Source organism: Lytechinus variegatus, chromosome 14 (assembly GCF_018143015.1).
Source record: "Lytechinus variegatus isolate NC3 chromosome 14, Lvar_3.0, whole genome shotgun sequence".
NCBI classification, from domain to species: Eukaryota; Metazoa; Echinodermata; class Echinoidea; order Temnopleuroida; family Toxopneustidae; genus Lytechinus; species Lytechinus variegatus.
In genome coordinates, this window is record NC_054753.1 from 17,321,355 (window position 1) to 17,347,785 (window position 26,431).

At 36.1% G+C, this 26,431-nt stretch overlaps 1 pseudogene; it reads left to right on the forward strand.

Moving 5' to 3' along the window:
- Positions 1-5,623: 5,623 nt before the first annotated feature.
- Positions 5,624-26,167, forward strand: LOC121428076 (annotated as a pseudogene).
- The last annotated feature ends 264 nt before the right edge of the window (positions 26,168-26,431 follow it).

Below are 26,431 nucleotides of genomic sequence, written 5' to 3' on the forward strand. Positions count from 1 at the left end.
AGGGTGAACATCCCCTCAAGAATTCGCTCTGATCCATTAAGCGCTATATAAAATAGTGCCTCCCGTTGTTTAGTGCGATGTGGAATTAGAATACACTCACGTGCAGATAAATTGCATTTTGCATCTTCAATTTCGATTCTTTCTTTCCTTTTTTTCAAGTCGCATTATCGAGTTCAATTGGGATGACTTGGCAAGGACTGCATTCATTGTTCCCTCTCGCTATGGAAAACATAATACAAAGGAAAATATGGAAGTGCATCATCTTCCTCTTGGAGAGAAGAAACATTTCTCTTTGACAATGGATTCTCTCTCTCACCCCCTCCCCCCCCTCCCCCCCCCTGCTCTCTCTCTCTCTCTCTCGGAGAGTTTATTTTCTTTATTGATTCTCCTCCATTCTTATTTTTGCCACTTTTTATATGAATTTTTAAATTTGCCCACAAACATGAATGGCCTAAACAAAATGAAAACGCTTTTGCTCATGACCCTACACTGTTAGAAAATTTATCCTTAAAATAAAAGAAGTTCCTGCAGCTGAGTCTCGAGAACACCTGTAATCTTACCAGATTGCGTAATCCTACATGAAATTGGTATTTGGTGGATGGAATCTTAGAAATTTCCTTGAATAGAACATAATTTTCACCTTTTTAAACAGACCTGTTCTGTTAAATTGCAAAAAAAAAATCATGTTTTATGAATTTACAGAATGATTCTGTTACTGCTTTCTGCAAAATCTATAAAATTTTTCTGTAAAATTACAGGATTTTTAACAGTGTAACCCTATGGTAGAAAGAGAACTTTCATGTTTGCAAGGTTTTTTTTTAACCCCATATTGGGCTATTTCAACGCAACATATTTTTACAAAATATATATTTTCACCCAACCAACATGCATGTTCCCATTTTACCTAATATTGGGTAAACCCTCTTTTTTTAGAGTGGAAACATTAATTTTATGAGCTATAGCATTCGTTTGTTTATTTGCTTGTTTCTGCATGACGCTGATCGATACAACAAAGGACATGCTTGCCATTGTGTCTAATCCTTGAAAGCATAAAGGCTTTTTTTATTACGAGATGCAATAGTTATGTTTTACGCTCACTAAGTCAGTAGAGCAATAGACAGAAATCATCTATGTTAGGAATCATTTGGGGCCATAGTCCAAGGCTAATGAAGACTTTAGTTTGCTTATTGATCTAAAATTCAATTCACCATCATTCCTCTATCCAAGTATTAACAGATAATTATTCTCTCACTTTGAAAAATTAAAAGTCATTTCTACTTTAGGTTTCAAATTCTATTATGTCTAAGGTCAACATCTCGTTTGCTGACTGCGAGGGAATTAAACCGTGATTAGATGCTAACAGCACGTTGATATAAATGTATCTAAGAAGATTTACGTGGAGTATAACTTACAATATTCGAATACTACATGAATGTAGGTCGAAATCTCCCCGCCAACTGCTCGTAATGAATCATGAAAGTATTATAATGATCTCTGACTGGGGAATAGACTGACGAGTTGACCTGAAGATTCACCCATAATCCAGAATCAATTCACTGTACATCAAAAACTGACGAGCTATTCGAAGTCAAACCGAATGAAAAAAAGAAATCTCCTTACACATCATTTATATACCAGGAAAGGCCTAAGTAAATGTTAAATAGAATAAAATAATACACGTTAGAAATCAATAAAGTGAATAAGAACTTTGCAAAGTCTCAGTTGGGTGAATTTCACAACAATCATTATGATACATGGTAACAGATACGAAAAATATAAAAATGAGTATAACGCTTCTTTTAATCAATAACATCATTTTTAGTTAAAATGTGCATAACGCGATTTTTCGAGAATTCCAAAGACGAAGGACTAGGTTTATGCCCTTGGATCGCACATTATTTTTTTTATTTACATTCCAATCAAATTGTTCAGCAATAAGTTAATAACCATAATGTATGATTTGTACACTCTAAAAAATATTGGGTTAAAATGCTCCATGAGGGTAATTATACATCCAAACAACATTGGGCATTTCTTTGAGGTAATTCCATTTATCCTGTTTGACGAAAACTTTGCTCATTCTGCTGCTTATTCTTCAACCTTACTGGATTATATGCTTCCCGCATTGGATAAAATATTGCCCCAAATTGGTTGGACACATAATTACCCTCGTGCTGGTTAAAATTTTGCCCATTATTTTTTACAGTGTATACCATAACACATGGATAAATATTGATATGAACAAAGATCAAGTGGCCGTTTCATAAAGAGTTGCAATTGTTGTAACTTTGCCATTATGGTAACTACCACGGTGACCTTGATTTTGATTGGCTGCTGAGCCCTGTTACCATGGTAGCTGTCATAACGGGCAAAGTTACAACATGGCCCTGAACCTGGCCCCTGCCCCCAGGTGAATAAAAATTAATGTAAAATAGAGAAAGCGAAAAAGACGAGAGATACGAGACGTGAGAGAAACAAGGAGAGAATAAGAAAGAATGATATAAAAAGAGAGAGGTGGGGAGGTTAGAATGAGAAAAAGAGTGAAAGAAATTTCTTCATTTGAGATTAAACAATGATAAGCTTTCTGTGTTGAATTACGTAATTGTAACGGAACTCTAATTAATGATTTGATTGAAAACAATCGGAAATATTAATAGAAGGTTTTCTATGGAGTGTGTATTTTCCTTGGCTGGGTGCCCGGTATTATAGTCCGAACAATACATCTGGTGCGCCCTAATGTATTACTCACCGTAGTTGAACAGTCACGGTTTATGTATTAGTCGAAATAATTTCTGCTAAATAATGTTCACTTCGTGTACCGGTCAAGCCCTACTGGGGTGGGGCTCATACGGTGGCCTATATAGGGCCCCTCAGATAAATGTCTTTTGGGGGGCCTTTTTGGAACATTTATAGGGTTTTTTTCTTTAGTAGTAAATTGTACAAATGATTATGGTGATAATTCAGATGTCTTGCAAAATACAGTTTATTCTTCCTTTCTTGAAAGTATTTTCCGGAGCTTATGACCAACATACAAATTAATGAGTGTAAATTGAATTGAATTGAATTCAGTTCGAGTATCACCATGTAGCCCGACGTTGATCGAGTACTTTTACTTAATCTTCAAGGAGATACGTAGAGACAGGGGAATTTTTTTCATCCAATATGCAGTGAAATAAAACATCAAATTAATGAATGAATATGATTTTTAAAAATCTCTTTGCGAATGACGTCATGCTTGAAATCTGCAGAAATAAATAACCATTAAACAATATTCCAAATTAAACAGGCATAATGGTCCATTGTATATCACTGTGAACAGTTTCCTATCATTGAATTCAAGGTCATGCATCGCCATCAATCCATTGATAGATAATAACTTTCAATTATTTATGTCTAGACGAAATGCTTAAAACACTTTCTTGATAAGGCAATGAGTATTAAATGTGAAATTAGAGACCTTTTACTGGCTTAGGACACTTAAATGATTTGATTAAGTTCTTATAAGTTTCCTGGAGCAGACCGTAGCCCATTACTCATCAATCAAAGTGCTTCTGAATACATCCGGTCCTTGTTTTCAGGTGTCCGAATCTCGTAGCTATGGCAACCACTGTCTGACTTACGGTATATGTGTGTTGTAGAAGCTAGAAAGTTCATCCAAAATGCTTAGGCGTTATAAAGTCATACAACTTAAGTTAATTTACTGCCCTTTCACAAGGTAAAAAAATCGTAATTTGAATAATGATTCCAGTGAAAAATAAGGCTAATGACGAATTTGTTGCACGTGTGAAACCAAACTGGAATAACAAACGCTAATCACAATCACGAATTTAAATTCTACTCCGGAGGTGAATTCCAGTTAACTTTCACTCAAAATACGGTACGAATTTTACTTGTGAAAAGTTTGACATCCAAAACATCTTTTTTTTTTTTTTGGGGGGGTGTAGGGCGGAGCTTACGTGTCCTTTCAAGCACTTTCTTTCTTGGTCGTGAAATTGGTTGGGGAACATGCCTACCGACCCACCCCCCCCCCGTCTGTACGCCAGCGCCTTCTATCATTTTTGCTTCACAAAAAGGACACATTATACTGATTACCTGCGGAGTCAAAATTGACTAGGAATGGTACAAGCAATGAGCGTCAACTCGACCATGTCTATTCCGGATTAAAGTGACTCAGATTTCGAATTAATTTGACTCGGAATGGTGAGACACAGGGGAGTCATTTTGACTCGAAAATGCCAAATGACTTGTTAACATTCTTACATGTATAAGGAAAGTTTAAGCGACATCGATTGATTCTGTAATAGCTGTGACAATTGTTTCTTGATTTATGATCAACTTTGTATTTTTTTTATTTGAATGTGATTTATTGTGTAACCATGATTTAAATGTGAATGAAATCTCTAATAGAGGCCAAAAAATTGAGTCGAAACAGGGTTGACTTCCAAGATGGTGCCTTTTTTTAATTAAATTGACTAAGCTTACTGCGAATGCCACACGTGGAAGTTTTTGTTTATTATCATGGGAGAGTTTTGATATTAAATCTTCAGTCGACAATCATGCTTGATATGTTTCTTGTTTCTACCCCCTCCTTTCCCCTCATGTTTGAAATGTTCTTTTGAATGGTGTAAATATTGAATATGATTCTTTTGATTTGTTATATAAAACATACAAAAAATGGAGATACGTACATGTACTTGAGTTAAAGGGTGTAATCAAGGCGTAGCTTACCTCCTACGAAATCCCAAAGTCCTTTCGGGGATCATTTATCTCATTCTCTTTAGTTTCCTTATTTCGTTTGATCTCTTTTATCCTTGGGATTAATTTTCCTATTCACCTGTTAGAAGTTATGTCCTAACTTTGTAACCTTCCGACTCCCCCTTCCCTCTGGATTATCTGTCACCCACAAAGACACACACACGTAGTGCAAGGTACCGATAGGCAACGTTAGTCTATCCGTCAGACCAGGGATGGATTTAGGATTTTCCAAAAGGTGGCACATTTTCCCGAGGAAAATTTGACAAGAAAGAAAAACACTTCTGTTTCAACGGCAGTTTTACATTACAAATTTACATTGTACCTCTCAAGGGAGGGGGGTGGCACGGACCGGCTCCCCCCCCCCCCCCCGATCCGCTAGTGCGTTAGACCTTGTAACTGGCCATTATGTTTTACAGAACACATTTACTACAAGGAACTCTGTTAATTATGAAGATGATTTTAATTATTCCTTATGATGTCCAATATCCTGGATTAGCTGCCTTAAGTAGATGATCAAAATATCGTTACATGTAGTTACTCAATTTACAGAAGGTTCTAATGGTATACAGGTCTAATTGATCAATAATGATTATAAAAGGCAACATTGTACATTTATTTACAATGTTTCTAAGTGCTGCTTACTAAAATTTTGATAATGTGAAGGGAAATATGGTTTAAAAATGCAATTATTATTTGGAGCACTGTTGATTGAGACCCATCCCTCCAAGTTACCTCCATTGAGGTTGATTAAAGTCGTATAACGAAAAGGTCTATTTTACAAGACTATCGAAGTTTAACTTTCAGCCAATCGCTATAGAGCCAAACCAAGGTTAACGCGCACATTTCACGGGATGAATTTATGTGTTGGAGATTCGCGGGTGCCGTCAATCCCATAGCTGTCGTCTGCTGTTTTGCATCCTTTATAGGCAAAGAGTGGAATTGATATCAGTTAAAGAGGCTGCGTCTTGCATTATCTTTTTAGATTTTGTCGGATAAACAAGGAAAGATGCATCTATCTGGATGTTTGTTAGCAGCGAGTGTGTGCTTTCTTGCCCTGCCAGCAGTGCTGGGTATATGTCCACCAGCTGATCGGGTGATGATTTCTGGTTGGTTCCAGTTTGGAAGAGCATGCATTGGGTAAGAATTCATATTGATATATTCTGTTTATATTTTTTGTTTACTTAACAGTTTAGGCTTGTAATGTTAACAGATATTACGATAATCATAACGATGATAGGAGGAAGAGGTTATTTATATTGCGCAACCATCCACATTTTTGTGGGGGTCAAATTGCTCTTAATTATAACCTCAGTTAATTCACTAAGCTAAGATATCGATTTCAGAATTTTTGTAAATATTGGTAGCAAATTGCTACATCCGGTTCTCTTGCAGCACGATGTGGGTGAATTTCTTTCTCTAAAGCCTTGCTGGAACTTTAACTTTCAAAGCATCGTTAAACAGGGCGAAAAACGAAGCAAGTTACCAATTATTATGTTGTTAAATGAATTCTAAACAGGTGCTGTTAACCTCAATGATGAGTAACAGAATACTCTTCTAAATTTTCACAATCATGAAAGAATCTAGCGATTAAGGCACAACAGGCAGTTAGCAGGTAGGAACTGTCGTGGACTAATTACTGGTTCTACACAAAGTTACAGTCATATCAACGAAACCAACTGCAAACCGACCGATGATACGTCATTCGACATAACGTAATAGCTTTGATCGGTCTGGAGTCAATTTCGTCGGTGTGACAGGCTTCCATTAGAGAACACCTGTAGGAAATGTGATATTACTCCGCGTTGCAGGAGTAGAAGATCGAATCAACCCATAGGAAACTCACACGGCATGGCGTCAATCACTGACTCGTTGATAAGACTAAACACGTGTCGTGGCCAGGATGACTGCATTTGTAATACACGATGATGTATTATATACACCATTTTACCAGCTGTGTTATTTAGTGAAAGTGTTGTACCTTACTCACAAGTAATATGTAACTTTTTAATCTATTTTTAATCTATTTAATCTTCATCAATTTCTCTAGGAACGGAGAAAATTGATTTTTTAACAAACCGCCCACCCCCCCAAAAAAAAACCGTTAACTCAATATCCAGTTTAACCACTATGATCTCATTATTTCCGCCGTCTTTGACATTGTTATCATATTTTTAGTCAAATATGATAAGCGCCTGGTAAGAAGACTTTGGTATACGACTGGCCAATAGTTGGAACCCATGACCTCATGAATAGACAGCTTTCCCACGCAACCACTCTTCCCTTGTTTATAGAGGGAGAAATATTGACAAAACTTGAACTTTCACTGTGTAAATCGAGGTGTTATGATTATTAAATTGCCTAACTTTCCTCTATTAACAAAGAAATTTACATTTATATTTGAAATTGAACTAGCAACAAGAGGCGCATATTTTGATTCGTAGATTTGTTTCTATTATTTGCAAGGTCGAGTATTCTTAATCACTGTCGCGCCCGAATTCGGCGCCGAGTTGAAGTAAGCGTAAAGTGAGATGCGAAGAACATGACACAAATAAGATAACGTCTTTGATCTCTTTCATCGCCTTTTGTTTTGCGTTTCTATATAGTAGTTATCATGTCTGCATAAAAAATCCAAATATGAAACATTTTGAGTGACAAATATTTTCTTAAAACAAAGTTTTAATTAGGAATTGGCCGATGAGTATATAAAAGAAAATCCGCCGAATTCTCTCTGTGAACCTCCAAAATTGAAAGAGCAAAAAGTAGTAATAGAAATTATAGAACGGTGGAATATATCAGGACTTATCAGAGGAAGGGCTATACGAGATCGGAAGGTATACCCGCCTTGAAGAAGATCAGCCCTTCCCTTTAATGAGACGGTAACGATCACGATTTCAGCTTCCCCATCTTTCATCTCGGATACACTCCTCCCTGCCGGGTTTGTAGCCCAAAACAGATCGTACTGACTGATGCCGGCTCGAATACTTGGAAACCATTCTATAATTACTCGACTTTAATAGGGGAGAATTTAATGAGTTAAGCTGAGAAACGTGCTGGTGTCAACCGAGAAAGATGAAAGAAAAAGTAGGGAGTCACAAGGTATAAACAATCATATAAAGTCAGTGAATAGAATATAAAAGAAACAAAAGGAATATAAATAAAACTGGGCGTTGTGGCGTGCGCCTGTAATCCAAGCTGTGGGGGAGTTACAAATTGATACAGAGGTTCGAGGTTCGAGCCCTGGTCACGTCTTTCGGATGGTGACGTTAAAGGTCGGTCCCAGACGTAAATAATCATTTCTGATTGATACAAAACTCAAGCACACACACTAATTAAAGATAGAGTTTGTGAAGTATGCGGCGTGTGCGAGAATACCGAGGGACGGGAGATGCCTCCTCTAATTTCGAATTTTGTACAACAACCTATGGGAGAGGGTCATCTAGCACCCCCCCCCCTCCCCCTCCTAGATGGACCAAAGCCTCTTGAAGCTGCTGAGCGTGGTGTGCGAGATGGTATTGGATGGATAATAAAATAATGAATAGAGGGAGAGGGGACAATTTAAAATGAACCATAAAAATAGTGTATTTTATTGTTTATTAAATTTGGAAGCCTTTCGAGTTCGAGTTCAAGTTTATCTTTCATTTCCATTGACAAATTACCCAATCTGCAAAAGGTCCAATGAACACATTTATAGAATAAGGTTGACAAAAACTCACTCGGCCGCCGGAAATGACATGACACGGAGGACTAAAATGGACTCACCTGGCTTGCGAAAAACATTACTGGATGAGAAAAGAAAGAACACGCCTAGTAAATGGATTTTGATGAACATTATAATTTTATACCTTGTTAAATATTAGCTAACATCGTTTGGAATAATTGTGTACAGTGGTGTAGTGAGCCCAAAAATTGATGGGGCTAGTTATGGCGTATTTAAAGCGAAATTTATGAAAAACTGAGAACGAGCGAAGCGAGCTAGCACAAATATAATATTATATACATTCTAATTCTTTTAAAAATGTAATATATTTCTCCCTTCTCTCTTTCTTTTTCACCTTTCTCTTGGCCTAGATTTTTTTTGGGAGGGAGGCGCCCCTAAGGCCCCCATTTGATCGGGAAGACGAAAATGTGATGGTCTATGCATGTCTTGGCTCTGTAATTCCCATTGTAAGTTTATCCCCTTTGAGACAACCATTCTTCTGTCCAGGCCTTGTTCTGTCCTGTAATCATGGGCGTCAAACTCAGCAGGATTTTCGTCCTCTCTGATAATGAGCTGTGCTGTGTAGAATTGGTGTGATATATTAAAGCTATCTACGACTAACGATTTGAAGCATCATGCATGTCATGGGTACTTTTGAAATACAAAATGCTATATATGGTAAATTAGGGTAGTTCGTTTAACGATGTAATATTTAATTATGCCAAATTAAATTAAATTTTGCACGATGGCTCTGTGTTCTACGATAACTAAAGGATCGCTACGCATCAAGTGAAATTTTGCTTAATATATGCCACTAAATGTTTAAGTGGCCGATCGATCTTAAGTTTCCAGATTCTTGAAACAGAAATTGGTAATTCGAAGTCTGTTTTCCTTCTCTTTTAGTATCTATTCTAAACTTCCAGTTGATTCTCGTCATTGAAATCTAGTTTATCGATCATCTCCAAACGATCACTTTTAGACAGGATTGGTTACCGGCGTACGCCTAGAAAACTTTGCCACGAAAATGCATTATACACTCGTTATTCTAACGAAGAGAATGATTCAAACGACGAAGTTGACCCTAATGTACTAACAGGAAGACGTTTGATACTAAGTTTTTGACAGGTTTTAAAAGAAAAAAAATAATTTCGCGAGCAACATAAACAAAACATGCCTTGCATTCAAAAGTGAAATTACAGAGATTGTAAAATGAGATACAGAAAGTGATGTGTTGTGCATAGTTCATGATCAGACCCCCCCCCCCCCAAAAAAAAAGAAGAAGATAATTTAACGCTCACAATTTGATATCTACTTAAGTTTCTATACATCTCCTTCTTTTCGTCTTTATGTATCTATTTTGCTATATTTCGTTTGTACCTGAAACGATTCAAATTCTTAATGCATCAGTCACATTTCCCCTACGACGGAGAGCCGAGAACGACGTTTTCTGTACCAGAATGAATTAGATAAAACAGCTGTTTTGACTTTTACTCGCCGGAGGGCGACCGTAGGGGAAATATGACCGCAGCATATTCATTTAAACCAAACCAATAGGAGGTTTGTAGATAAGACGTCGAATCGGTTTACGGTTTGAGAAGGCAAGATATTGCGTATCGGGCAAAATTTATTAAACATTGCGAGGGGGAGAAGCGAGCGAGCGAGCAATAATTTCGACATCTTCATACAAAATCAATTTCTGTGATATATTTTGACATGATATTAAAAAAAAATCTTATATATCACCCTTCTGAATTTCCTTTTTTTCTTTGTCTCTTTTTTTTATCATGAAAATTGGCGGACGGAGCTACAAGCCACGACCACTTGGTGAACCCATCAAGTGAAACGATGTAACTGAACAAAGACAATTTGAGTTTAAATGTAGCTTTTCATTGCCAGTGGGATTCGTTAAGTTGTTTCTTTATCTTTTCTCACAACTCTTAATCCAATCAAGGTCACCGAACTATCAAATATAATTACAGGAAAGGAAATCAAAATAAAACAACAGACAAAGCTTCTATCAAAGTGTAAGGCGGCAACTGTCAGCAGGTGGCTTTTTTTTCTGAGAAAAATAAAATTAGAAGGGTTTTTTTAACCTCTTTCTTTCCTTTGCTTATATCTAGATAAATCAAGGGCAGGCAAAGGTTAAGGACCTCGGAATAAGCGTAGTCCTGAGTCATATGTTTTCTCGTAACCTTAAACTTCCAACTGAAGTTTTCGAAGGATCATAAATGTTTGGAGTCTCAACCAACGGGATCCCCTCAATCCCCCGGACCATAACCAGGGCCCCTTTCTGAGGATGAATGTTTTAAAGCTCAATCGAGATTCCCAAAGTCACGTTAATCTGTTCAATTCGACAAGCTCGTCTGGGAGACTCGACCACAAGCATGGCAAGTGGCGTTAAACAGTATAGCGGAGTTAATCGGGGTCGATGGTTGGGAGATCGAGATTATCTGTGCCGAATCTACCATAATTATCAGGACTGATAATTATGTCTCAGAAAATGCAAATTATTTATCAAAATCACGACTTACAGTAACCTAAACTAATACAACAATATAGTATCCAGATATATTCATCATTGACGTAATGTCATTCAGTTAGCGCACAGATGGGGGTCAGGGGCCGTGTACCCTACACAAAGTTTAACGACTAAAGCCCAGCTGCGCACACTATGCGACATGATTGCACTGGGGTGCGATATGCAACTTGTTCAAATCAGATCTTAGTGCAATCTTATCACATAATGTGCACTAGGCTTAAAAAAAGAAGGAAAAAAAAGGAAAGAGAAATGGTGAAATATGAAACTTTTTTTTCAAAATACCATGTCGACATTTATCACAAAATTGTTATTTTTTTAATAAAATGGTAAAAAAATATTGCTCTCTCGCAGCTTTTAAGATTTTTCTCCATACGCCTTATAGTGGCGCCCTGAGTAAATCCCAAATCTCAGTAACTGAAGAGATAAACCAGTGACAGATTATCCTTAATATCATTTCCTTGATATCCGTTCATGATATCATGTTGGCCACCAAATTATCATTACTGTCTAACATTTACAAAAACCACAATTTTTCAGAACAGATGATCGCCACCATCAGCGGTTCGTTTCATAAAACGTCTTATTATAACAAATTTACAATAACAGTTAAAAGCTAATGAAATCTGTCAATCTGATTGGCTGATGTCGTGCAGTTGTCGTTAAAACAAGTCTCTTTGAAACGGGATTCATCTTTTCCCCAAAAAGATTCGCCTGAAAGTGCAGTAACATTTAGGATGTAAGGGATATTAGCAAGACCTTAGATATAGATATACAATTGTCGAAATGTAAAGTGTGATAACGAAAAATAATCTTAATTTGCGTAAAGGTTATCTCTGATATAGGGGCGAAGAAAACGGAGGTTTTGGCTAAGACTACAATTATGATTTGAGATGAGTTCAAGTGGATCGAAAAGTCTTTCAAGTTTGTTTATATCTCTCATGTCCAGTCTTTTTTATGAAATCATTTACATTCTTACTAAATACTGTATTCAATATATGTAATAGAATTTCTCTCAACTTATGAGAACATATACGCTAGATTAAAAGAACGTCAGTATAACGAAGCAGTAGAAATTATTTCCTTTCATCTGTGCTTTTAACAACGTTTACCACTTTAATTTCAGACATTGTTGCAATAGCCTTTGCTTGACTTCCCACTCCGTTGATTAATACGAACACTGTTTGCTCCGAATTATAAAATGACATCATCCACTGCTCAAATCCGTTACATCTGCATTCCAAGGTAATGTTCGACAACATTAATCTGAGGATCAACTTTGGGAGAGAAATAAAGAATAAGAATGTGGATGGGTGTTACGGGGATGTTGTGAATGTGACATAACCTCGTGAATTCCAATGCATCTGTCATGTAGGTATTAGAGATGACATTATGCTATTTATGGAATAATTCTGTTTCTGTTTATGGTAACTCCCGTGGAACTCTGCAGGACAGCATTTTGCTGGTAAACGCCAAGCTCGTGTATAACCAATTACCTAGGAAACACTTTACGTCTAGGTTAATCGGTCATATGGCTGACCTAGTAGACGACATATAAAACTATCGGGCCTTTATATCAAAGTGGAAATAACGGCAGAGTGGGGATACGAACTCACACCTTGCGATTAAGAGTCCAATGGTCTAGCCACTGGACGCCACGACTCGTTACATAGCACCGCTTTTTCCATCCCAGCCTATAAATAAATGAAATCTTTCTAAAAAAAAGAAATATCTAAGCAAAATATTCATATTTAAAAATAATGTCACTAGTTGTAACTATTCAAAATGAGTTCTTAATATTCGAATAAAATGACCACCCAAGTGTATGAAAGAATAAAACAAATGTACGTAACTGGTAGGAAAATTATTGTTGAACAATTTGTAAATAGGGCATTTCATTCAAGGCAAATACGGGGTCTTTGTCGAAACAATAATAACACACTGTCTCGCATGAATTAATTTTTATTGGCGATTTTCAGTTTATTCGTTTTCAGCTTAAATTTCATGATTTCACAAATTTCCGTTTAAGTAGCCGTGCCAGATCTATCGATCTAAGATGCTAGGACATGATATACATGTAGGCCCGCTATTGGTAGATTGATATGGGATATAGAGTTTAATTGGGAAGGGCTGTTGACTAAGTCAGTGCTAGGAGTATAAAACTTTGCTAAGTTTCCATATGTATGTATGTATTATTCTATTTATTTTTTTAACCATATTCCAGTACTTTTTATTACAATATGTTACTGTTTTATACTAACTATAGGACCCCATTGGAAATAAGCCTTCGGCTTTCATGGGCTATCCTGTCAAGGTATTCTTCAATTTCATTGTAATCTCCTGTGATAGTCTTGACGAATCTTCACGGGTCGTGTGGTCCAGTGGTTAGAGCATTGGACTCATAATCCCAAGGTTGTGAGTTCGAATCCCAACTCTGCCATTGTCTCCACTTTGATAAAAAGGCCCAAGAGTGATATCTGTCGTCTATTACGTCAGCCACTATGACTGATTAAACTAGACGTAAAATGTTTCCAAGGTAATTGGTTATATACCAGCTTGGCGTTTGCCAGCAAAAAAAATGCTGTCCTGCCGAGTTCCTGCGGGAGTTACCGCAAACAGAAACAGAATAAAATCAATCAATCAATATTAAAATTAGTTGAATATGATAATAATAATATGGGATTTGTAAAGCGTACGTATCCACCTTGCTAGGTGCTAAAGGCGCTCCTATTTACCCCAGCTATAAGCCAGTCTGCCGATTCTGGTGCGCACAGCTTTTTGAGGAATTACCCCCTGCCAGTATCAATTTACTTCACCTGGGTTGAGTGCAGTAGGATGTGGGTAAATTTCTTGCTGAAGGAAGACACACCATGGCTTGGAATCGAAATAACGTCCCTCAGATTGAAAGACGAGGGTCTTCACCACTAGACCACGACGGCCCCACCTTATCTTTATCCTAATCTTTCAAAAATGTAGATACCGGTTTCTGTTACCTTTTCACCCATTAGTTGCTTGTGTAAAGATTTTTTTACATTTTTTTAGGATATTAGCACTTTGGTTCATTGATATTTTATTTTTTTCAAAAAGGGCCCTTGAAGATTTATTCTACAAAGTGAGTAGATGCATACTAGATCGGGATCCCAAGTAAAATAAGCATTAATTTAAAATCACACAATACATAAAACCATTAAAACCATGATAACTCGTTTTCATTTCCCTTCCATACAATATTAGCGTTTGGGATGTATAACGTATTTATAAACTAGAACGGTGACTTACACTCAGGGTTATATACCAAATTTAATTTCGTGATGTTGGATGACTTTTCGTAGAAATTTCTGTATAAAATGCAAACAGGTATAGCCTACGGTTTTATTTTGGTAAAGCAATGTGTTACTCCACGTATGTCTGAACGGGATTTCTGATTTACTTAACTGTGACAAGTAAAATATTTTGAATTATAAATAATGGCAGTATATAACGTACAATGACATCTGAAACTTTAATTTTAGATAATTTGGTTTCCTTTATCATTTTATATGCAAAGGATTTCCACCCACGACCTGTCAGAATCAGAAATTATGCATAATTTTAAATTTCAATGGGGATTATTATGTAATTCTGTGTTATGAAATGTAACAGGAAATGTGATGTATATCGTTTAGAGGATTGAATACACGTCTAATGCCTGTATTATCTACTTCGGATTAGATGATCGTCACGTTATTGAAATCCTTCCAATTCAAGGTTTGAGGCACCTGGTATGACTTCCTCGCCCGTCGAAAGCAATTTCCATCTCATAGGCCTACTGTCCTATAGCTATAATGATAAATAAGGTGTATAGGGTAATGATTAAAAATGAGAAGAACTACATAGTCTGCGTTCAAATTATGAAAGTAATTTATATTTCAAATTTTATATTATCAACCTTTTTTACGCGTCTTGATTATACTTTTATTCCTGCTCTTTGTAGCCCATTTCTTGTTTTTTAACTTTTTTCACGTTTGGCTTGGTCATTCAGAGATACGTTAGATTATCCTCTGCTATAGAGGGATATTTTTAAACTCTAATATTTTTAATACAATTTAAGGATCAATAAGCTTTTTATTCCTCTCTTTATAACGTATTTTTGATGGTTAGGATATATGTTAATTGTCATATTTATCATCATCCAGCTGAATTAGATCATAAATGGGAAATTGCACGAAATGAGTATATTGAGTGAGTGTATAAGGGGCACGGGGATTAGGTGTATGAGACTTTCAACTCAAGGAATTGCATTAACAAAATGAAATAAATTGCAAGGAAACTTGGCACATGGGTACATAAGGGGAAAAACGAATTCACAACCTACGGCAAGCCCCAAATAGAGGCACCAAGGAGCAGACCAAATTAAAGTAATTGATGTGATATTGACCTGGACACGAAGTTTCTAAGGCGAGAATCTTTTTAATTCCTACAGATCCGATATTAGTTATCATGGTTATAGCCAGCAGTAATTTGGCTCAAACTCAGGCCAAGCAAAATGCATAGCTTTTCGATGTTATCTTTATAGGAATTAAAGGAAAGACAAATTTAGTATAAGGATTATTGTTTTATTAGAACAACAAGATAACTCATCCCTTTTGCATAACATCATAAAACTTTTTTATGAGTTTAGGGCAAGAAATAAAGCAAATATTTTATCATATTTTGGCAATATGATTTACTCGTTAGACTTTAATTTGAGAAGTAAAAAAATTGTCTTTTATCGATCATACATCACTTTATGGATAACAAAGTAGTCAGTACAATTTGTGATGATTCGACTATTAATTTTATATATTTTACAGAGAGAAAAACTGGTAATTTGGTTGTAAAGAAAGAAATGTGCTGCCAGTTCTGAATTGTATCCAATATTAGAAAATAAATGTTGTTTAACTCATCTTGCAAAGTTTCATCCACGCACTATATTAATTAAAACAAAGAAATTCTCACTTCTTTCAACAGACCTGCTCTCAAAACAGAGATAGGGGAAAGCAAATTTGTATACCCTTTAGCAGACGGTCAGGGAATGAAAATAAAGTTATAAATATCTAAAACCGTAAAATTGAAACAATTGGTAACGTTCTCTTTATGAAAATGCTAGGGTAATAATTTTATGTTTACAGGTAACAGATTATTAAAAAAACTACCTATCAATTTACACCGTTTGAAAAGGGCAAATTTATTTATTACTAAAGCGCTTGAGATGATGAGGGGAATAATTTTACGGACATCATAATCAGCTTAGCTTATTCATGAATAAGATAATCCAATGAATGTATTTTTATGATATTTAGGGTAAAAAGGCAAAGAAGAATGCAACTCTTGCAGACCACTGACACCGTCTCGTTAGAATCATGAAGCCATTAAAGGAAGATTCCACCCCAACAAAAATTTGATTTGAATAAAAAGAGAAAAATCCAACAAGCAAGACACTGAACACTTCATCAAAATCGGATGTAAAAAAAGTATGACATTTTAAAGTTTTGCTTAATTTCACAAAATAGTTATACCCACATCCTTGTCGGTTCGCAAATGAGGACACTGATGATGTCGTCCACTCACTATTTCTTTTGTATTCTATTACATGAAATAGTCTAATTTTCTCCTCACTGTCATGTGAAACAACGCTTGATTCCTCCATGAACATGTGGAACTAGAATTGCTTAAAACTATGTGATTCAGTCAAGTTGGTCCCTATTGTCAAATCTTCAAAAAATAAAATATTGTATAATTCAAACAAAAAACAAACAAACAAAAGAAATAGTGAGTGACGGACATCATTGACCGTCTCATTTGCATGTCACTGAGTTGTGCATATCATTGCTTTGTAAAAAAAAAATAGTGAAACTTTAAAATGTCATAACTTTCTTATTTTACATCCGATTTTGATGATATTTTCAGCGTTATGCTAATTAGATTTTTCTCTATTTATTCAAATCATCACTTTTCTGGGGTGCACTTGACCTTTAACAACGTAAGAGTTTCACTTTGTTTCAAGGTGAAATATTCACTTACATTCTTTTAGGATTGTTCTCCATTTTTCTCTGGTAATTTGAATAGAAAAGGGGTTTCTTATCCTGATTGAACTGGATTTCCAATCAGTCGGGCTGTCGTTGAGTTACATTCTGGATTCCCTCATATTATGTCAAGCATGGTTAGTGTAAACTGAAAGCATTTCCCCTCAAATTTCCGCTTTGACAAACCCCCGATACGAGGGAGAGGAAAGACTGATGGGGTACCGACTGATGGGTGGGTGTGTGTGCGTGTGGGTGTGTATGTGTGTGGGGGAGCACGCACTTGTGTGAGATCGAGAGGGGTGCATCGGGGACTGGGGAAAAACATATATCTATCCCTAAAAAGATTGATGTAGGGAAAGACAGAGAGAGATACAGAGAGTGGGGAAAGAAGTGAATGAGAGGGTGAGAGATGGGGCCCCTTGTAATCTTTGCAGATGAACGAGGTCTATTCCAAAACAAAAACTAAACGCTCGAACTCTCATTGGTATACACCTGTTATCCTCTTTCAGTGATTGATTGAACGAGAGGTAAAATTATATTCATATTGACTGCTAATCCGAAATGAGTCAAAAATATTCCTACGCTATGTGTTCATTATTTATTTCGTAATTTGAACTCGTACACGATTAAACTCAAGGAAGAAGAAAATACTTGTATGATTATTATTTTTCTTTAATATTTGCTTATTCTTCATTGATTTCGTACGGGAGAGGTTCTTCTCAGGCAACGATTTCAAACTTTAAAATAATTTAGTTATATTTCCTCAAGAATTCTATTTTTGATGAGTAGATTTGTTTTAACATAGATGAAAGTATCATATATATTTTCTTAATTTTTCTTCTTTACTATATGGAAATATGCGTACTTCGATAAGAATTTACGTCTATAGTCAATTACAATTCTATACAATCAAGTTTAATAGGTATCGTGGTTGATGATCTTATGTTCCAATAAGAAAAGAAATCAAGGTCTAACTTACTATAAAGACAATGCTAATTGCAATAAAAGGTATTCATGAAATGGAAAATTTTTTGAAAGTATTGGATAAAATTGGTAGAACTTGGCAAAAAAAGGTTTGTTGCATTTTTTCACCACACAAAATTATATTCACATTGACAAGGAAAATAGTGAGACATTTTCAAAAAAGAATGAACAAGAAAAATCATGAATAGAAATATTTAACGGACAGAATCCTTCGAAAAGTGGCTTCCAGGCAGATTTCTCCATTATTCGTTGAAGTTCCACCCTTCTCTTTTGAAACTAGAAGTCAACTCTCACATTTGTCCTGACGACATTTATATGAGGGAACATTTCTCTGAAATATTGGATAAAGTTGTTGGAAACTTGGCAAAATAGATTTGTCGTATTTTTATTCGAATTGACAAGGAAAAGAGTGTGACATTTTCAAATAAAAATAGATAGGAAAATCATAAACAAAAACATTTCACTTACAGAGTCCTTTGACAGGTGGCTTCCAGGTAGGTTGCTCCATTATTTGTTTAAAGGTCAAGTCCACCTCAGAAAAATGTTGATTTGAATCAATAGAGAAAAATCAGACAAGCATAATGCTAAAAATTTCATCAAAAATCCGATGTAAAATAAGAAAGTTATGACATTTTAAATTTCCACTTATTTTTTTACGAAATAGTTATAGGCACAATTTTGTCACATGCAAAGTAGAGAATCGATGATGTCCCCCACTAACTACTGATTTGGTTATTAATTGTTTGAATTATACAATATTTCAGTTTTTACACATTTGACAATAAGGACCAACTCGACTGAACCATGTAACATTAAATAATCGTAATTCCACATGTTCAGGGAGAAATAAAGCTTCGTTTCGCAGGACCATGAGGAGAAAATTGGAATATTTCATATTTCATAAAATAAAACACAAAAGAATTAGTGAGTGAGTGATGTCACCAGTTCCCTCATTAGCATACTGACCAAGATGTGCACATAACCCACTTGTCAAATTAAGCGAAATTTTATAATGTCATTGTTTTTTTTTATTTTGCATCTGATTTTGATTAAATTTTCAGTGTTATTCTTGCTGGATTTTTCTCTTTCTATTTAAATCAATTTTTGGTAGGGGTGGACTTGTCCTTTAAGTTCCACCCTTCTCTTTTGAAACTAGAATCCAACTTTCACATTTCTCCTGACGACATTTATATTAGGGCTCTAAACATCATCAACATGAAAGATTATGCGCGTAATATAGAGGTCACGAGTATTAAATGGAAATTGCTGGAAATTCTTCCCCGTCATGATTTATCCTATTAAATGTTTCACATAGCGGGCTAAAGTGATTAAGAGTTCAGATCCCGCCTTGGGTGTAACAAGGTAGGGACATATGAATCAGAAAGAAAGGGAAAGAAAGAAACACTAAACACTCTTCCTAGGAAATAAATTTATTGCAATCGTACGGGTGTTACCATGCGATAATGTAAGTGGTATTCAATGTTTGCTTATGTTTAATCCCCTCAAGATAAATCATGACTTCTACTTGAATGCTGTCCATGTTAAACCAAAAAGAGAAACCTATCATCAATTTATGAATTTGCTGCTACTTTTGAGCAGGGAAAAATTGAGTCGAAGTATTGATATGAGTTGAGGAATTGCAAAGATAAGAAGAAAAAAGTAAACTATTTCCTACTCCACCAACACTTGAACTTGAAATTGTTAGTAAAAAAAATCAACAATTGATGAATAAACAAAAAAAAATAGAAATATTAAAAAAAAAGATGTAAATAAATTGAAAAGAAATTATAAAACGGATGTTAATAAAATATTCAAATGAAATATAAGATATAACTAATTGAAAACATAGACGGAAGGCACAACTATTGGTCATGACCTCTTCTCGTTTACCTTTGAAATATGCTCCCTCCTTCATCATGGACATTCTGGATTCGTGTGATCCAGTCTGGTGATGTAGAGCTGCTATATTATCATTGTTTTCAAATCTTTTGAATGGTATCATTCTGAATTCATTCATATCTTACATTAGAAAGAATGACTACATACTTCTGAAAAAAAGAACTGTGCTATTAAAGCAAGGGGAATTTTCACTTTATTAGCCTCCCCCCTTCCCTCTCCCCCATCCCTCTCTCTCCCTCCCTCTCTCCCTTTGACCCCTCTCAGAGTCTGCTGTATTTCGTATCACGTTATCATTACTTATCTTGTAACGTTTCAATATTCTCACCCCTTCATTTATGGTATTAATGTGGGTATGAAACACGTGGACTTCAAGCTGTATATGTTTCTTTATCTTTGCCAGCATGCCCCAATCCTTCTTTAATCCTGTATCGAAGAACACCGTGAACCTCTTTCTAAATATGCGACCTTAAGCACTAAACATGCTAAATGTGGTTATAAAGTCTGAAGTCATTCATGAGACGCCTTCGCATAACTGGAGGCTGGGAGCATCACGAATGTTCTTGGGTTGGTAGATAACATTCTCTTGACTTCCTTTCCAGATCACGTGCGTTAATGTGTCATGACTCACTTCCATCTCCACAAAGTTTCAACGAAAGTAAATGTTGAAAAGAAATACCTACAAAACATTTGGTGGCATGGATGCTAAATGCTATCACCAAGCTAGGGCGCTATAACACATACGGGATTTGGAACAGTTCTTACACGCCCAAGGCGTTGCCGAGGACATTTTCGCTATTGTGTGTGTATGTGTGTGCGTGCGTGATAATTTTATTCTCGAGCAAAATGATGTATTAAGATAATGATTTGGAACCTTCGGCTTTATGATAACGCTCCTCATCTCCAACCCATGAACAGTAAATAGAACTATCATCCCCTGACAGAAATTTGATCACCTTTCATTTTCTATATTTTGCCCCTCCTGACGAAGTTTACTGGGTACCACTGGGGGTACAGTTGGGGGCCATGACCCCCCCCCCAAAAAAAAGAAAAAAAAAAAAAAAAACAGCACCAACAAAAAATAACAGGAAAGAAAGGAAAAATGTGAAATACTATTGTTTCATAAACAACAGGTCAATATGTAATCATTTTCATTGAATATAGTTATTAGGAATATACAAAAAGGTAGATATTATGGTAGATGTTCTGCTGGGCATAAGACATCCATCCGACCATGATGAAATTTACATCGATAATCACTATATTCCAAATTGTAAAGTGGGAGTGGAATCCACGATTGCCATTATTTTGTGGAAAAATAATTGATTTCCATCGCTTATTCAATATTTTTTTTTTGTTTTAAATCATATTTATTTCTTCCTTATATCACATCTAAAAAATATATATATAACATGACATCATTAAAACATAATTGTTGCAAGTTTACACATAAACATTTTAACATGGTAAGAAAAAGAATATATATGAATTTCAAATGTAAACTTAGAATTAATCTGCTCATATTTCTTTAACAACTTATAATCACGAAAGGAAACAAATACAGAACAGAATCCGGGTACAACAACAACAGCAAAAATCGAAATTTGGGAAATACATTTATATTCTGTATATAAAACTCAAGTTAAGATTCTCCATACTCTTCAATCAAACTGATTAATGAGGAAGTTATATTTATAATAGGACTTCCGATAGCTTACCACGCTTATTGGATTATTTCATGTATGGCCGTTTTTAATGGCCGTTTGATATGTGAGTATATCACACATTAAGTGATCTATATTTGTGTGCAATATAACAATAAACTAAATCTTTTACCCTGCGGAGAGTGGGGGAACTTCCAGGAAATCGTTTCTAGGAACGAAAATAGCAAAAAGGCTTAGTAAAATTAATTCTGGGGAAAGGGGAGGGAAATAAATTTCTGTCTTACAGTCCTTCTTTCTTGGCCGTAGAAAGACAACTGTCTTGTTCAGACTTTTCAGAAGTTGTCAATTAATGATTATTCAATTTATTTTTATTTCATCGAGGGAAATCGAGTTTTGGCTTTCGGTCAAATGGGAGGCGACCATCGTTTACATTCTCCATCATTATCAAAGGGAAAGTTGAACTTGGCAATAAGAATAAGTTGGTTTTGAATAATAAAAGCAGTAACATTACACGAACATATTGGTGAAGTAGTGATGAAAGAGTTTTAAACATAGCTCTGAGTTTTTGAAGTTTTTATTCTGTGACGTCACAGTCGAGTAGCTCATGTCATTTGCCCTTTTTTAAATGTTCAAATGCGGTTATATCACCAGATACACATGATTGTTATTCATCATGTTTCATTAAGAATGAAATTTATGGAATTTATATTACTTGATATTGGGGAACTACTCGCATGTGACGTCACAAATCAAAAACTTTGATGAATCATTGCCCTCTTATTTCTTATATATCTAATGGATTTTCATCAAACCTGAACCAATATTTTCTCGATGTTTCTGCTTTCGTCAGAGCAAACTTGTCAGGGTGAACTTCCCCTTCAATCAGCACGACTCCTTAATCGGTGAACAACTCATAGAATGGATAAATTGGGCGATATCAATCAATCAATTTAGGGAAGATCGTTTTAGAAAGCACCTGTTTTGGGTATTCACGTGCATCATCACGACAATGCATTATATTAGGAAGTATTAGATTGTTGGAATATATTGAGTTAATCGTGTTAATGATACAACGATAACAACATGAGCAATAAGGTGAGGTGCCGGGGTATTTTGATAGGAAGGCAGCAAGACGGCCTAGATATCATGTCATTGTTTCTCCCACTTGAAAACAGTGTGTGTTGGCTCAGCGGTGCTGGCTCAGTCGGTAACGCGTCTGCCCGTCGAACCAAAGATCGTGGGTTCGAGTCAGTGCGTTGTATGTAAACGTCTCTCCCATGTTTCATAGATGCAGACTATGTTACAATGGAAAACACTCCGTCCCTCGGATAGGACGTTAAATGAAGGCCCCGTGTAGAGGAGAGTCACCATCTTTGAACGTTAAGAACCCATTGCACTATTCGTATAACAGTAGGGGGAAACCCCGGTGTAGTGGTCCACCTTCATTCCCCCTAGTCAGTTATATCGGGAGGAGAGACCTGCGGGTCACAGTGATTAAAGGTCAAGTCCACCTCCGAAAAATGTTGATTTGAATCAATAGAGAAAAATCAGACAAGCACAATACTGAAAATTTCACCAAAATCGGATGTAAAATAAGAAAGTTATGACATTTCAAAGTTTCGCTTATTTTCAACAAAATAGTTATATGAACGAGCCAGTTACATCCAAATGAGAGAGTCGATTATATGTCACTCACTCACTCACTATTTCTTTTGTTTTTATTGTTTGAATTATACAATATTTCAATTTTTACGAATCTGACAATTAGGACATCCTTGCCTGAAGCACAAAATGTTAAAATAATGGAATTCCACGTGTTTAGGGAGGAATGAAACTTCATTTTACATGACAAAGACGAGAAAATAAAAAATAAAATTATATTTCATATAATAAAATACAAAAGAAATAGTGAGTGAGTGATGTCATCAAATCTCTCATTTGGATGTAACTGGCTCGTTCATATTACTATTTTGTTGAAAATAAGCGAAACTTTAAAATGCCATAACTTTCTTATTTTACATCCGATTTTGATGAAATTTTCAGTGTTGTGCTTGTTGAATTTTTCTCTTTTTATTCAAATCAAGTTTTTGTTGGGGTGGACTTGTCCTTTAAGTTCGCTTTTCGCCTCCCAGGAACAGGTGACGCCAAACAAATAATAATAATAATAGCAGTGAAAATATAAAGTCTTCTTGATATTTTTCAACTTTCCCTTTTCTTCCTCCTTTCCCCGCTTGTTCTCTATTGATTTTTTCACTTCTTGAAAGTCCACAGGGGCGGTCACCCCCGGCCCAGTGATAGCCATGATGAAAAAGTCATTCTTATTATTAGGTTGAGAACACTTTGAATTCGTCTCTGAAACTTATCACAGATCTCTAAGATTAAATCATAATGTTATTTCATTGCATCACACAAATTTGCATTGTATAATCATGAATTTTTGACCTATTAAATGTTTTTTTATTCAATGAGATCGACCAAAAATATTTAAATGTTAACGTTATGTAAACATATAAATGTGAACATGTTTGGTGCCGAAAGAAAAAAGGGTTCTTATACGGTTCTATGCTTGATTCTAAACAACCTTTAACAGCCACTTTGGTACCTTTTTTGGTTCTTACATCAATCCACTGAAGAACCTTGAGAACGTAAAGAACCTTTTTGGGAAAAAGAACCTTTTTGGGAACCCCTTTCCTCGAGGATTCCAAATACGGGACGAAAGGGTTCCAAATTGCACCTTTGTTTCCTAAGAGTGACGATATCCTTCATTTGCATATTGTATGTCTCTATATGATGAATATATATATATTTCATGATTGAAATGTTTCATTGACAGACATATTTACCATTATTTTGGGTTGCGTATAAAAGCCTACTCTTAACACATTTCTTTCTTCATAATATCCTCAGAATATCCCATCGCATCCGAATGACCTTCAGGGAAGCTACATTCTTCTGCAACAGATACGGAGGATCCCTCTACGCCCTGGACTCACCAAGTAAAAACCGAATCATGCTCAGCTACCTGACGACTGTCTTTGGTCAAGGAAGACGTCAGAAGTTCTGGACAGGTTACTACAAAGCAGAGAACGCATTGGGGTGGCGATGGACAACGGGTTCGACATCACAATACACAGATTGGGAACCTGGCAAACCGGCAAACACCAATGAAGCTATCGGCGCTGTAGCATGGGGAGGTACCTATCACTGGTCTGATACGTGGCAAGACGAGCCATTGTCGTCGTCTTTCGCTTTTATATGTCAAGCACCTGCACTAACTGCCAACGGAGAACCATATCCTCCGCCTACAACCGCACCTATGCAGCCAGGGTTTGGGGCAGGTGCAGGTCCAGGTACAGGTCCAGGAATGGCACCAAATGCACCGTTTAATCCTGTAATGCCCGGATCCGGCCCTCTTAGCCCAGTAAACCCAGGTAATCCTGAGGCTACTCCTCTCATTCCAGCCACCGGTCCAGTGAACCCCGGGGGCAGGCCCAGTGAATCCCAGGCCTGGCCCAATCAATCCCAATGTTGGTCCGGTAAATCCTGGAACTGGTCCAGCTAACCCCGGTACTGGTCCTATCATCCCAAGGGGGAGACCAAATGGAAGACCCATCAATCCAAACCCACGAGCTCCGGCTGTCTTGCAACGGCTTAAAGGCTACGCTTCACATGTACAGAACATAATGGCTCTACCTTGATACAAGTTACGTCTACTTATTAATACTTTTGACCTTAATTTGAACAAAAACTTGACTAGGAACTGTTATAAACCGTGATCAGTATGACGTCATAAATGAAGAGGATTTGACACTGACGCTACATCCGTGACGGCTCTCAGCGTTGAACCATTTTTAAAAGGTAGTCGAATTTCGCTATTAGAAAGATGCGAATATGGTTTCATAATTAGACAGACGTCTAATGAATTGAATTTTTTTCTTTTGTGTATTTTCCTGTGGACTAAATAATCTACTGACAAAATGAGACCAATTGAACAAGTAATAGTAAAGTCATCATCATTGTCATCCTGAGTGAGAATTTAATTTTCATTTTTTTTCTTCATTTTAATGCAGCTATAATGGGCACGAAGTGTTTACTGTACATCTGCTTTTCTTTTGTAAAGATCGAAAATTTCATTCATAAAATTTGCTTATGATGTTCGATGGTATTGGGATAATTCCAAGCTATTCATAGCTGGGAATTCATAACTGAAAAATACCTAATCTGTCTCAAAAACATTCTGGCACAGATTCCAGCAACAGGTTAATGTTGAAAGTGGTAATGTTCTAAAAACAAACTTGTCACAATCTGCCTATCAAGTTGCCAATATCATGATTAATATATTCATTACGGTCTCATTCATTGTTCAATTGTTTTCAAACTATAGCTTTTCTGGAATGTTAAAGACTTGTTGGGGAAGTTTATATAATTCATGTCTTTCAACCCAGTAAATAAGATCACATTTAAAAAGCTGTTCTGATGCTCTCATTTCATCCTATGACACATTAATTTGATTAGACAGGTTGGATGTCCTTTTAACTGGACTTCACTTTTTGTTTTGCCAATATTTCATTTATATGTATACATACTGTAAAAAATGAAGTGCTAATTTAGCACTTACAGTGCTTGTATAAAATCAGCACTCGTAGTGCAGTCACTATGCAAGCACTGTAAGTGCTAATTTGGCACTCCATTTTTAAAGTGTATATACACTGATACATAGTCAAACCTGTCTACCAATGCCATTGAATAGAAACAGAAGAAGTTAGCACTGTAGACAGTTGGCCTTTATAGACAGGTTTAGTAACACGCGTATGTATTCCATACAAATAGGAGACAATTTTGGTGCCGACCAAAG